Here is a 14,029-nt window from a genome sequence, read left to right on the forward strand (position 1 = left end):
GTGAAGTCGATCAGTTGCGTGTGCGATTTGGATGAGTTGTGTCTCCTTTGTTTTGGAACAGGTACTTGCATCAGTGAGCGAGGGTTAAGTGATCTTATGACTCTTGGTATGGTAAACATTCCTTTTCATTGATCATAAGTTACATGTGTGAGAATCATGGATATAATGCTGTAATATTCTTTCTTGGATCAATGTATTCTTTTTATTGGGGAGGCTCAATTATTCCATGCACACCACATGTTCTTTTCAGATCTGAATATGCACACATAAACTTGTTTTTATTGCAGAGGGAGTATATGCATAGATTTAAAGATTATTTTGCAGATTCAAGTTACTTTTGAGTCTATGTATTGTTCAAAATTTGTTGACAAACAATGAGCAAGAGTTCTTCCAGATATCATCGTTTTACTAGAGTTCAAGTTCTGAGTTTGAATATGCAATGATGTATGAATGTCTTATTATGAGAACATCCTTGATCCTTTCAATACACAGGGTAAAGAGCCATATGAATTGGATCAAATGAATTTGATGTAGGATATACATGCTTTTGTGACTGTTTTGCTTGAAGAATTTTGCAGAGACCCTAACTTTGTATGCTGAAGATCTACATCTACCTTGGGTCACTGTAGATTGCATTAGAAAAGATTGGTTTTTGTTCTGTTGCAGGGTTTATATGATATGTGGAGATTGACATAGTGCCTACCCTTTATGAAACTGTTGTATGTTATTTGAGAAGTTGTATGCAGGGCTTTTATCCACCGGCTTATACTTTAGCGAACTGATCTTTTGAATGGCGATGTTGGTGTTCGTCTTGCTTGATGAGTTCTTTTCTATGATGATGGTAGAAGATCGTTGATTGTATGGTGTATCATTACAAAACTCTGATTTGAATGCATTGTGTTTGAGTTTTTCATATGAGATCTTCATATACTTTACATTAGTAACATAATTGACGAGTCCCAATGATTAGATGTTTATGATGACACTACTTGACAATGTATTTAGAGACCTATGATAGATGTTGTATGCAGGTCATTGACTTGTTTCAGAAGCAGGGCTGAGTGTTACTCCCGTTTGTCTTTGAAAAGTTGTATGCAATATGTAGAGATTAATGATTTTGGCAGAGTTTGTATAACAAAGGTTGTATGTAGGACAAAGGATAGAGGACAAAGGCTTATGTGAATAATGCTATTGTTTGTTTTTTATTGAAAATAATGCTATCGATTGTCCTCTGAGATTGTTTGATGGTTTACTATTACAAAGGTTGAGAGTTGTCAGTGTTATGCTTGTAAATGCCTTTGATGATGCTACTATGAGTTTGCTGCCGCATAGAAAGGCTTGTTGCGGCATATTGTCATGTATTGAGATTGAGAACAATTTCGTGAGAGATCATGTTGTGCCTTATATTCAGAGAAGGTTTTGGCATTGATGAAAGATGTGGATTGACAAGGATTGTTTTGATGAGAATGGGATTTGTTTGGCTTAGTTTTGAGTAAAGGGTTTAGCTTGGTATTTGAAAAAAATGATGAACTTTGGTTTGATGGCCTATTAAGCATATTATATTCAGTGATCTATTACAGAGAGGTTATTTGTATTCAGTTCGAGCATATTGTTGGTTGTGGTCCAGTTTGAAACATTTTGAAAAGTAGCCTACCATATAAGTGGTTGTTAAAGGCAGTCCCATTCTGAAAGATTCTGAAATGTGGATCACAATAAAGATGAGGGAGTAGTGGCTTCCTTCAAGTAACAACTAGAAAATATATTAGAGCTAGTATCCTCTAGCAAGTAGGAACCTGTGCACTGGAAAAATTCTGCACCAGTGCAAGATGTAAATATTTTTAATATTGATAAAAAGACAAAGAAGACAACAACAATGATTGGTTTTTCCCATTTAGGCTTTCCACCTAAAAATCACCTGTCCCTACGTTGATGTGTTGAATTCTCATGGTTTATGTGCTCTTATGTTTAATGTTGCTCATGGTTTACTAAATATGACTAGATCTTCATCATAATGTGCTGCTAATAAAATAACGAGTTAGATAAATTCGAAAAAGAAAGCATAACCTAAGAAAAATTTTGATTGGGCAAGAAACACTGATTTCCCCCCATTCTAATTATTTCTAATAGAATACACCAAATATGGTCTACCATTGTTTGATGGTCAAAATTATGCCTTTTGAAGCATAAGGATGAGATGGTTCTTACAAGCACAGGGAATTAATGTTTGACAAGTTTTTCTAAATGAATACAAGGTACTAACCTCTACTCCAACAGTTCTGGTTGGAAGAAGACTCGAAAGTAATTCAAAGGATTTGTATGCCATTCTAGGAGGGTTGATAGGATAAAAAAATGTCAAGGTTAAGCATTGCAAATTAACAAAGGAAATCTGGGACAAGCTCAAGAATGTGTATGAAGGAGGTGAAAAGGTCAAAGCGGCCAAGATTCAAACTTATAGAGGACAATTTGAACACCTTAAGATGAGGGAAGATGAAGACATTGTAGTCAGGTTGATGAGATTGTGAATACTATGAGAGGACTGTGAGAGAAAATCACAGATACAACCACCGTTCAAAATATACGAAGATCTCTCCAAATGAGATTTGATTCTAAAATATCAAGTTTAGAAGAAAGACAAGATCTAGCTACGTTGAGTATGGATGAACTACATGGAATTATTACGCCGTATGAAACGAGGACAAAACAAGAAAATACATCTAAAAGGGAAGCAACTTTTAAGGTATCCAAGAAGACAAGGAAGAACAAGAAAAAGTTCAAAAAAATCTCTAGTTGTAGTGACGATTGTGATGACGAAGAAGATGCCAAATTTGTGAGAAATTCGAAAAGACAAATTGGAAAATATAAAGGTAAGCTTCCTTTTAAATGTTTTCAATGTGATAGAATTGGTCATTATGCTTTTAAATGTCCCTTTTCAAAGGTGTTAAATAGTGATGAAGGAGAAATTTATAAGAAAGAAAAAATATCAAAAAAAAAACAAATGAAAGAACAATGGAAAATTCTTCGAAAAAAAGTATTTATTCAAGAGAAGATAGTAGCTCATCCATTGAAGATGATGATAGTGACCATGATAAAAATAGAGTGCTCTTCATGGCATTAGATACTTAGAATGGAACTCCTACAGACTATGAAGTAAATCATGATGAAGAAGGAGAAGTGGGTCTTGAGGCAAAATAAATTAGTGCCTTAAGTGATCTTGAAGAACAAGGAATAAAAGTATCATACTCAAGGAAGAGGCAAAAGAAACTAGAATAATGTTTACAAAGTCCCAACATGAACTATGAAGAAAACAAGCAGATTATCATAAATTTAAAAGTACAATTAGAAGAAGCTAGAGCGATTGAAGAATCACTCAAGATGCAACTATAAGAGAAGGAGAGAATAATCGGGAATAAAGAAGTAGAATGATCCGTAAACTGTTGTGGATATTCCACTCGACAATTTGTCACAACATATATGATAATATTATATTAAACATTTCAAATTCTTCACTATTATAGTTTTATTAGATTTTTGGATATTTAGATTCACTGTTAATAATGCATGCATGCAAATTAAAATTATGCAAAAGATAAAGAACAACAAAATAAAAAGCTTACACACACATTTGACACAAGATATGATTTGGGAAACCCTTTCGGGAGAAAAACCCAGCTAAAAGGTGACGCCGCTTCACTCTCTTTCTCTGAATGGAAATATGGCCGAGTACAAATAAGTATGTCTTGTGGCCCATGGAATGCCATAGTGAACAAATCCTCTCTGTGTTCTATACCTTTTATCCCTTTTGGCTATTTTTTTATTAGTTATGGAACAAATGCACTCGGAATGAAATCCCTTTTACTCCTAGTGGCCCAGTTATAACACAACCCGACAGCGTACTAGTGGTTAGGTTTGACTACCTTAACTCTTAACCAGAGATACAATATAAAATCTTATATATTATTCTACATCGTAATCATGTGGCTAGCTCCTTTTCGATGAATACTAGGGGCTAATGTGGCATCCTCTCTAATTATGGTGGTGAAAACAAAAATGTTAACTTCTGAGTGGCATAATTTTCGAATACGGACTCCGATTGACACAATTTTTGCGTCGTTGGAAATGTATTTGTGTGTATAATGGTATTGTTGAAGGTGCTGGACCCGCCAACATGTCAAGGGGATATCCCCGGTAAGAAGTCCCAATTAGACCTCAGACTGTTTGGTGTAGGAGTCTCAACAGTGGATCGTAAGGTAATGCCTTGACCACGATGTCACACAGAAGAAAGTAAGATAACTCTGTTAGTAGCAAGGGTGTGACTGATGTAAAGAGTCAGGGAATGTGTACGAGAGGTTCCAACACTTAGAAGGGAGAGGAAGGTGAAGGTGAGTTCCAAGTTGAAAGGGATCAGTCCCAACTCGGCTAGGAACACACCACACAAAGGACATGCATAGCTTCCGGTGGAGCAGTCCACTCGGATGTGGCAGTCACAACAACAAGGTAAGATAACACGAACAACACTCACGGATCAGTCCAAGACGAGTGTGACAGTTGATATAGCAAGGTTCATGAGAAAGGTCTATCTGATGTCCGACAGAGCAGTAGACACAGACGGTGACAACATATGCAACACATTAACAAGAAGATTCATATAATTGCATGCAAATCAGTTCATATACGAGTATGTAAGTTAAACAACATATATCATTAATGCAAGTGGAACAATCCAACTACAATAACAACATATGCATGAAAATGTGCTGGCTCTTATTATTAAAGAAGTGTAAATCACAATCATACAATAGACCATGTAATCCTGATAGCCCCAACATTGGAACGTTTCAACCACATCCCCCTGCTCCTCCAAAGAGATGTACTAGCTTCGTACAGTGGAGAAGCCAAGGCACGTTACAATATTGTCCAAGCCTTCTTTAAGATGGTCTTAGTAGAAGCTTCGCTGAACAAAAAGCCTTTATAATGAGTTATGAGGGACTATTTATAGCAAAGGGTGGGCTGACCCTTGACATTCCCCTTTGTGACAGTTCGACTAACCTCATGACTCTTCACCTACTCTATGACTGTTACATCCAACTGCTGACACTTGAATTACACTTGACATGACTCAACATTACAATGCATGCGCACTCATGTGAGACAACATGGCTTGAGCAAGCCTTGCAAGACATCACTGACACTCTGTCCGCTATGGTGAGACTAATTCTTTGACATGCTTGTGATGGTGAAGTTGGTGAGTTAATGCCAAGCTTGGTTGTTCGTGATGGTGTGCATGCACCTCATGGTGACATCTTGTTGAAGTGAACTCTTGCCTCCGTTGCAATCGGTGCATTGGTTTGGCCCCTTCATCCAACTCGTCTGCTAACATGCACATGGCCTTCTTCGGTACGGTTGAACTGGAAACACATTGATGCATAGTGTCTGTGCTGATCTTCAAGTGTGTGTTGGTGGTCATGCGCATCAACTTGCTGAAGTGCATTCTCAGCCCCAGTTGGACTTGCTTCTTGTCTTCGCCTTGGTGAGTGTGTTGGATGGGTTGGATTGTATGCATGTGCTCAACGACATGCATGCTGTTGGATCCTTTGCATGAGATAAAAAACACTGCTCACCATGTTTGCTATGTTTCAGTTGCCGGGATGGATCTTAACTTGTACTGGCGCAGTTTCATCCGTGAGTGCATGTTGTGCCCACTGCTGTTCCTGTTCCAGCTGCAACTCATTGGATTTTCTGTGTAGCTTCATGTTCTTCCTGAGTTACTGCTTCAAAACATGCAACTCCTTCTTTGTTCCATCTTTTGCTTTTGCATGATCTTCATGTGGCATCGTCACTTCATAGCCTGAGTCTCCAAAGTTGCTTTCATTATCAGTGGATCTGCTTGATCTTGCAACTTTGTTTCGCCTCTATGTTGTCAACAACCTTCCTCTTGCATTCGCTGTGTTCGCTTCATTTGCTGCGTTCACTGCATTCGGTATGATGCTTTCAACTGTTGTTCATGATGCTGCTGGCTATGATGTTGCTGCTTGATGTCCTTGTCCACGAACAACTTGATGTCTTCGTGAGTAGATAAGCTCATAGACACTTGATCGACTACATCCCCAAGCATGCTCTGAACGGTGTCTTCGTCTCTTCTCTCCTGGAAGCCATTATACCTGTACCGCTGAGTGGCAGATGAACACTTGTGATACCTGGAGACATGGAAACACTCATAGAAAACAATCTATTAGTCAAAAATCAGAATGAACATGAGAACTGACTTGCAACATACCTGGGTGAATGATCATGAAGATTGCCCAATTTCGGCCAGGAGGTCGGGAGACTGACTGATTACTCGAATTGCACAATGCACAGTCCAGTCTAGCTGCTCACTGCTGGCCCAGGGACAAATTTGTGCAATTTCTTTAGCCAAGCAGCCATTGTCCTCCAGAAATGCGCAAAATAGTCCTTGAGGCCAGTGTTGGGTAGGAATGCGCAAATCTGGAGAGGAAGGTGAACCTTCCTTCCCTAGATTGCGCAATGCCACCTTGGTGAAGGAAGAGTCCAGGCCAAGGTTGGCCCGACTCGTCGACGGGCAACTAAAGCAACTAAGACAGTGAATGCATGGCGACACTAAGTGATAGCATAAGTGATTGATAGTGCATGCAAAACATGAATGAAATATTCAACAAACAAACCAACATGCATGTGGGTGAGGCAATTTGCCGGTTGTGCGAACGTCCGTTCAAAACAATTTCATGCATGCGACAACAATGATATAGCAATGAAAATTGAAACAGAGCTAAGACAAGCTAGAATACTTGTAAATGATAGCAAGCGTTCAAATAAATCAAGAAAACAACAGTCACACAAGCGAATATGTAAAAAGCGACATAAATGCAACGTAAGGAATGGGAAGCGAGCTTACCCTAAAACAACTGAGCTGAATGTGCCGACTGCTCCTAGATGTGATGTGGGATGTCAGAGCTACAAGGTTTATGTGAGGAATGAGCTCTGCAGTGTTCGGTTGATGAGTTTTGATAACATCGAGGTTGTGACGCGAATGCCACAAATCTTGGGGAAGCGACACTTAGAGGGAGGTTTTTGAATTGTTCCTTGCATGTAACCTCCAACTGCTAAACATTGATCCTTGAAACAAGGTATTCCTTTGCATGCTACCTTGGGAGAAATATCCCATGCATGCAAGTATGTTTTGCTCAGTCTTGGAGGGAACTGGTCAACTTAGCTGCACATGCAAGAGACTGCTTGACCGCTGGAGAAAAATGTGCATTCATGGTTGGGTGCTGGGCTAGTTGCCTAGGAGATTTGCACAATTTTTGGGCTGAGCAGATGACTGCTGCCTAGGTTTGCGCAAATCCTGGGCTGAACAGCCTGCTACTGGGAAAATTTGCGCAAATCTTGCTTGGAGAGTTCGCTGGCAGGATTGCGCAATCCTGGAGCCCAACGGGTTGTCAAAGAGGATTGCGCAATTTCTGGAGGGAAGGCTGGTTTCCCTCAAGAAATGCACAATTTTCAGGGGGAAGCTACTCAGCCTGCATATAGACCAAGTCTGGGTGAGTAGCCTTTGAAGGGAAAAGATCAAACTGTGATCGACATGTTGCCTTTGAGCAAGAAAGACATTGAAGCTTGAGGACTTGACGAAGCAAGGCACACTGATGTGAAGGTTGGTAGGGAGGCTCCAAAATAGGCTAAGGCAAAATTTTGGAGGGTGGTTGTAGCCGCTACAACACTTGGCGACACACTAGTAGAACTCCAACTCTCTGAATGGACCTTGTTCATGAAAAGCATGTCTAACACCTTTGGAAGTATTGTTCAGCTCTTAGCTCGTCTTGGCTTCACACTAGCTTGATTGTAAGATGTAGCATCTGCCATACTCTTGGTCGATTGACACACATTCCAAGCCAAGGCAATGTAGTTATTTCGATTGGGGTGTAGGGGTATATAAGTGCACAAGTAGTATAGTTGTCAGAGTCTAAGTTTCATCTCTGGTGTTGCTCCACTGCCAGCAGGCCTGGACAGTACCCCGGTGGAATCACATAGGAACACAAGCATGGCTCCACTGCCAGTGAACCTGGTCAATACCCTGGCGGAGTTGCTTGCATCACCTCCCTGCATAGGAAGCCTTTCTCTTCTTTCGCCTTATTCATTTTTCATTTTGAATATTTTGACTTTCCATTTATTTATTTATATATATAATTTTTTTTTTCTTTTTTTTTTTTCACTGTGCATAACACTTATTCATTTTAGAGGCAAAAGAGGATAATCCTTATCATTGCTTCTTGAAAATGCGGCCTGCCCACTGGATCGGTGTCCACCCGGACAATTCTCGGCACAACTCTGGGCACTAATTGGCTTAGGAATTCTGGGCACAACTCTGTGTACTAATTGGTTTAGGTAGTTGAATTAATGTAGGTAATGTTTTAAGTTTTGATGATAAATTATATTTGTTAGTCCCTTTGAAATTGTCCCACTTTTCTTGTTGAATTGTTGAGAGGCATGTGGAAATTAGAGTAGGCAAATCTCAAATTAGGTGAATTTGTGTGGAACTTGTGGTTAAGAAAGTTAACTATTTGTTTGGTAAAGTCAATTTCTCAAGGGTTGGGTTATTGGTTATGTTGATAGGATATTGTCATTTCATATATTGCTGCCAATCTTTTATGACATGTTGTGACTATGAGCAAGTCATTAGATGAGACCGTGTTTAACTAACCAATGTGAGGAAGGTGAATTGTACCAAATTGATTAGGTTTAAGTTTTGACCTAGTGGTCTCAAGTGAAATTATCTCTTTTATGTGTACTTGGCTTATTGATTTGTCTATTGTTCTAGCTATCTTCTTCTTGGTTTGTAAGCTCTTGATGATTAAAGGATATAAGGGAAACCAAGATCCACTAGAGCTTAGATTGCTTATGCTTGGAGGAAATGGGTGGTGCTCCATATTTATTTTAAGTATAGTTAAACCATTCATGAGGGCAATCCCAAATAGATCTTGTGGACATACCTATAGGTAATGATAATGTAAAGAGGATCGAATAGTGAGTACAGGAAGAAGGTGAAGTGTGTGTCACTTGATTGTACATAATGTGCCTTGTGTTGATTTTCTATGACTTAACATTGAGAGATTATGGTATTAGTTGATCATATTCACTAGGGTTAGTCAATGTTATTCTACCTTTTTCTAGAATGCCACATTTGCTAGAACATTTGTTTCATTATTCTTGTGCCTTAGAATATGGAAGCTAGATATTGATGGAATTTTGCTCTTCTCATACTTGATTCTCTCCAATATTGATTTCAAGTGAGATTATTTGAGAAATTTTCAATACTCCAACTGTAAGAAAACACTCTTTGTGTAGATCTTATAGAAAGACTTAGAAAGCCATGAAACTGTAAAAAACATTAACTAGGGGGGTAGGATGAAATATTGGTGTTAGTGGTTGTCCTACAAGCTCCATTTGAGGAGAGCCCTTTGTTAGTCCATTAAGGTTTGCAATGTTGGGTTGCTTTTCTTCCTTTGTTGCCTTGTTGTTGATGTTGATTGAATAATAGAGGGACCAACTGTAGTATTATGAGACAACTTAGTAATAATAGAGCAAAAAATGACACATTTAGATTCCAACTTCTTGACTTGCCTCTTGAATTTGACCAAAGTTTCTAGAACTATGCCTTTGTGTTTTATAACACAACGTTCATGATCTTCTAGATATCATGAGAGAGATAAAATAGAGTTTTTGATATATTCTATATTGGTGTCTTGTTGGTGCATGATGGCTTGTATTTGGTCCTTATTATCCATTACAACTTTTTGGGATATGTTGCATCTTGAGATAGGTAGGTTGAAGGCATGGGTGCGCTAGGAGAGGACGTGAGATGACGCACATACGCACACACACAATATATATAATAAAATTGATGAATTATTTTTACAATGAGGGGATCCAACTTAAATATAATTTTGGTGCCTTTTATGAGGGGTCATGATTTATTTATTTTAACAGAAATGAATAGATTTTGTATTAAGTTAGCGCCTAGTTGCAACAAATACCCAGGAAGTTGATTACATTTGTTATTCTTGGTAACTTGTCCTTTGGTTTGGATATTAATGAGGAGTTTGTGGGACAACATAGAGACTCTAATATGCCCACATGACTACATGTGTACATCTTACAAAAGCTTCCAAGCAAAAAACAAAATTTTCGTTATGAGTACATTAATTTAAAGTGTGATTACCCTTATCTAGTGTCTGGTTGAGGTCAAGTAGTGAGAGATAAAAATCAGACTTGAATTGAAAAAGGAGGAGTTGCAGCTCACAGGTGAGTATTGCAGCTGGACACTGCACTCAAACAAAGAGAACTCTCTCCGTACACTCTACATTCATCAAATGAGCAATTACATCATTAAGTACATTAGTAGAGATCAAGAAGTTGCAACCAAACTCCTAAACTCTAGGAACAAATCCTAAATTAAGGAGATACGTTACAACTTGTGTAACCATTTCTCCATTAATACAAAATAATATTAATTATTTTCAACTCCCCCCCTTAATGTAGAAAGGATTATCCTAAACTCCTAGCATCCCTCTAAACAATTCAAACTTTACACGCCCAAGAGGCTTAGTAAAAATATCAGCCATGTTATCACAAGTTTTACAATATTCAACACATATCTCTTTTGACTGTTGTTTCTCTCGAACAAAATGAACTTGAGTATCGATATGCTTGGTATTTTTATGAAAGACTAGATTCTATGCAGGCTTGATGGTACTCTGGTTGTCAGTTTTGATAATAGTTGATTCTTTCTGCTCTTCTCCTGCATCGTTGTCAGGATATGCCAAATCTGGTCTAGTTGTAGTCAGATATATCAAACTGCCAACTCGCTATCTGTACATGGTAGCATCCACCTCTTTAGTACCGTCGTCACTGCTCAACTTTAAGTTCTGCTGTAATGGTGTTGCTGCTGATTTGCACTGCTCCATTCTAAACCTTTCCAGCAAGCTTCTGGCATACTTCCCTTGAGTAAGAAAAGTTTGTCCAGAGTCTTTCCATACCTCCAATCCCAAGAAATAATGAAGGTTTCCGAGATCTTTCATCTCAAACACTTGTGACATCTGCTGTTTGATTTCTTTGATCAGATTGTTAGCATTCCCTGTTATGATCATATCATCTACATACAAAGAAATCAAAATAATTTGCCTCTGTTTATTAAACTTGGTATACAGATTTGGATCATTCAAGCTCCTATGAAAGCCATGCTGTACAAAAAATGAGTCAATTTTCTCATACCACGACCTGGGTGCCTGTTTTAAACCATAAAGTGCCTTTTTCAATTTACACACAAGATGTTCTTGCCCCTTTTTCACAAAACCTTGAGGCTGTACTAAATAAATTTCTTCCTTCAAGTCACCATTCAGAAATGCAGACTTAACATCTAGCTGGTGTAGCTGCCATTTATGTTTTGTTGCTAAGGAAATTAGCATTCTAATGGTGTTTAATTTGGCTACAGGAGAAAAGGTGTCATCGAAATCTATTCCCTCTTTCTGTGAGTAACCCTTTGCTACCAGTCTAGCTTTAAGTTTCTCTATACTCCCATCTGCATTTATTTTTGGTTTATACAACCATTTGCATCCTATGGGGGTTTTACCTTCAGGCAATTCAACCAAATCCCAAGTATGGTTTCTGTTTATTGATTCTATTTCCTCATACATTGCAGCCCTCCATGCATCAGATTTACTTGCTTCCTCATAATTTGCAGGTTCTACAATGTTTAAAATCTTTGACATTAATGCATAGTCTTTCAATTTAGAAGGTAATCGAGTCTTCCTACCTGATCTCCTTGGTAGGGGTCTTACCTCAAATCTATCTATTTCAGCCTTTTCTGGGCTTGCATCATCATTGATTACATTGTTTGTTACTTCTTCTTGTTTCTCCTCCTGCTCTTCATCTTCCTCACTGTTTTCTTCCATTAGCAATGGAATGTGCCAATCACTGTTAGAGTCATTCTTTCCTTCTTTAACCTGTTCATGAAATATGACATCTCTGATTGCAAAAACCTTGTGAGTCACAGGATTAATAACTTATATGCCTTGAACTCAGTGCCATATCCAACAAATATACATTTCAGGGCTTTAGGGTCTAACTTCTTCCTATCTGCCTTAGGTATATGAGCATAAGCTTTTGACCCAAATATTCTTAAGTGAATCACTGCTGGTTTGAATCCAAACAATGCTTCAAAAGGGGTTTTGAAGCCTAGACATCTAGTAGGACTCCTATTCTTTAAATACACAACAGTGTCAATAGCTTCTGCCCAAAGACCATTTGATAGACCCTTATCTTGAAGCATGCTCCTTGCGCACTCCACAAGAGTTCTGTTCTTCCATTCTGCCACTCCATTCTGCTGTGGAGTGTGGGGCACTGTAAATTGTTGCACAATCCCATGATGCTTGCAGAAATCCATGAACTCTCCCAACCTGTATTCTCCCCCTTGATCTGAGCGAAGAATTTTTATCCTTTTTCCTGTCTGGTTTTCTACCATGGATTTAAACTCTTTAAAATACTGAAAGGCTTGACTCCTTTTACTCAGAAAGTATATCCATGAAAATCTAGTGCAATCATATGTAAATAAGAGAAAGTAATATGCTCCTCCTAATGACCTGGTTTGCATAGGTCCACAGATGTCTGTATGCACCAATTCTAAAATGTCTCTTTCCTTTCTATTAACATGCAAAGGGAACTCTTCTCTATGCATTTTCCCTAATGCACATCCATCACAATCCAGCTTAACATTATGGAAAACAGGGAGTCCATCAACCATACCTTTTCTCTGAAGTAGGATGAGGTCTTGCAGATTAAGATGGCCGAATCTCTGATGCCAGAGATTTTCGGCTGTCGATCCAGCTGCAACCATTGCTTGCTGTGGCATACTCTTCACATCTAGTCTGTACAGGCTCCCCACACGCACTCCTGTTGCAACTGTTTCCATCTGGCTATCCTTAATGACACAGTTAGTCTTAAAGAATTGAACTTGCATGTCCTCATCCGTAATCATTGAGACATAGACCAAATTTTTCTTAATTCCTGGAACATACAATACATTTTTAAGGTGTCTAATGTCACCGCTAGGTAATTTTACAGGAATGTCACCATATCCTTTGATCTCATGTCCACTATCATCTCCTAAATAGATTTTCGACCCACATGAAGTTTCTTCAAGAAATTCAAACCAGTCCTTATTACCAGTCATATGTGAGGATGCGACCGAGTCAACATACGATATGTTGTCCTCATCTCCCTTTGAAGCTGAAAGGGCACAATCGACTATAAACAGTCGAAGTTCGTGGCTATGATCCTCTTCTTCCTCAAGAAAGTAACCCTTATGTTTTCTTTGTTTGTTTCTTCCTTCGTCTGCCTGCCTCTTGTAACAATCTTTAATCTGATGTCCAGGTTTTCCACAGTAAAAACATTTTTTGCTGGGAAAATTATTAGCAGACATACCTTTAAACGGTCTCTTCTGAAATGTGTTGGCTCCTTTCTGCTGCTGCTGTTGCGGTTGCTGATGCTGCTTCCCTCTATACTGTCTCCTTTTTGCCATCAGAGCAAGGTCATTGCTTTGTGATTTCAAATTTTGTCGTCGTTCTTCTTCCTGTATCAGAATCCCTGTCAGCTCTTCAAATGCAAGGGCTTTCTCCCTTGCTGACAGCCCTGTGATAAAGATCTGGTATTCATCAGTCATTCCGTTCAACGTGATCGTGACCAGATCTGAATCGGAAACTTTCTCTCCGATATCTCCCAATCTGTCCTTCAGGTCTTTGACTCTAGCAATGAATCCAGCAGCGGACTCATTCTCCTCCATCTTCAATGCAAACAGCTTGCCTTTGAGTGACAAGACACGGTTTGTATTCTGCGTCTGGTAAAGGTTTTTGATCATCGTCCAAATGTCAGTGGCCGATTTACAGTCTCTAATATGTGGGATAACATTTTCCTTGATGGACATCTTCAATATGACCTTTGCTTTTGTCTCCCTTTTATCCCA

This window comes from Pinus tabuliformis, chromosome 9 (genome assembly GCF_031772625.1).
Source record: "Pinus tabuliformis cultivar Carrire ecotype Pingquan chromosome 9, CPIR1, whole genome shotgun sequence".
NCBI classification, from domain to species: domain Eukaryota; kingdom Viridiplantae; phylum Streptophyta; class Pinopsida; order Pinales; family Pinaceae; genus Pinus; species Pinus tabuliformis.